Raw genomic sequence first — 1,876 nt, forward strand, 5'->3', positions numbered from 1 at the left:
TAGTACTAAGTAATTGATTAACTTCTTGACATTCTCCCTCCTCCTCCTCCTCCCCCACCCTCATCTCTTTCAGTATATATATAATTCCATTGCACTACCATTACATATAAAAAAAAAATATGCAAAAATGATCCACACCAGGATTCGAACCCATTCTCTGGTAAAAGTACTTGTTGGAAGCCCACCAGCATATCCACTAGACCATTTCGGACACGATGATTTTGCAGTGCTATTCAGAGTACACATTTTGCATTTCGTTTGGAAAATAATTTTTATTCAATTTTTGCGTTTTTCAAAAATGTGCCTCTTTGAAACAAAAATCGTAAATGGCAGTTTTGAAGAAAATTCATGCCTCTTTGTGTATATATCAAAATTATTTTGTTTCAAGGAGGCACTTTTTCAGAACATTGGGGATTCCCTATTCAAAAAAAGGAAAATCTGATATATTTTGCCGTAAGACTAATTTTCACATCATTTAACGGCAAATTGGAAGTCAATACACACCTTCCAAATATTGTTTCTCGTTTTGCTTTATATATTGTTGCATTTGAAAAAAATTAATATGAGTTTCTGCAACATAAAAATTCTTCTTTTAATCTGCTACACATTTAGGGAAAATAACAAAAGAACTGCAACACCCTCTTTGTGAATACTGAAAAAAGATCCGAAGTGTTTGAGCATACTAGATGGTTAAGACTGGTAAACTTCTGATGTACATGTACCTTAGTTATCGTATTGTTCCGTGCGATATAGTATTTGTGCAAAAACTATTTCTAAATGCAACAAAACACCGTGACCTACCTTTCGGCAGTTTTTCAAGCGAAGAAAATCGACTCCCCCTGGCGTAAAAAGCGACTCCCTCGTTCTTTTTCGCGACTCCCTCAAAGTAACGGTTTGACACGGTGACTTTGATCTGTTAGATAAAAAAAATACTACAGCTATTGAACGTCTATTTCTAATACCATGAGGGAATATTAATTGTTCTGGCAACTCCTCCGATAGTTTTGAAAATGGGATCTTTTATGCCCAAGTAATCAAAGATTGGAGGGGCTATAGCTTTTGCTCTGCCCATCTGTTTGTCTACAAAAACTTTAACCTTGACCATATATTTGAGTGGGTTGGGTAATGGCTTTGATATTTCAGAGGTGTATCCTTTCTTCGGGTACCACTGATTTGACCTTGAAGTTTAACTCACATTTACCAAAAATTTCCGAACTTTAACCTTGATCATAACTATTAAATAGTTGGTGCAAGGGCTTTCACACTTCTTGCACACGTGTATTCAACGAGACACGACCTTTCAATGGGTTTAAAAATACGTGGCCTTGGAGTCTCAGTGACCCACTTTAAACGAGGCCCATGGGCCACATCGCTCACCTGATTAAATGTCGTCATGATGTTTCATCAGATTTTCCCTTTGTAATACATATTAAGATCTACGCTGCCCCCAGCTAAAAACTGTAACATCGAACACAACTTTTGAGCTGTTAGAACTATGACTTTCAAAGGTGTATTCTTTGTGACAAGAACTTTCTTTAGATAACAACAATTTTTTACCTTGGAGTTTTGTATTTAACAAACTTAAACCTTCGCCATCAGCTGTCATCCGTGTTTCACAATCACAAACACGTTTTTTAGTTAATTTTTCAAACGTACAGATTGCATTATACTAATGCTATTAAACTTTTCCCGATTCTGCCCTGAACCACTGCATATACAAGATAGGTTTTTGTGCTCCCGGAATTGAAGACTCGGGGATATAGCTTTTGACATAAATAATATCCATCTGTCTGAATGGACACAAATTGTTTACCTTATGATTGGCTGCTCCAGCTACTGCTTTTCATATTTCATGCATGTATTCCTTTAGACCTTT

Source organism: Saccostrea cucullata, unplaced genomic scaffold (genome assembly GCF_032062105.1).
Source record: "Saccostrea cucullata isolate Sc308-1 unplaced genomic scaffold, CSIRO_AGI_Scuc_v1 ctg18176, whole genome shotgun sequence".
Lineage (NCBI taxonomy): Eukaryota > Metazoa > Mollusca > Bivalvia > Ostreida > Ostreidae > Saccostrea > Saccostrea cuccullata.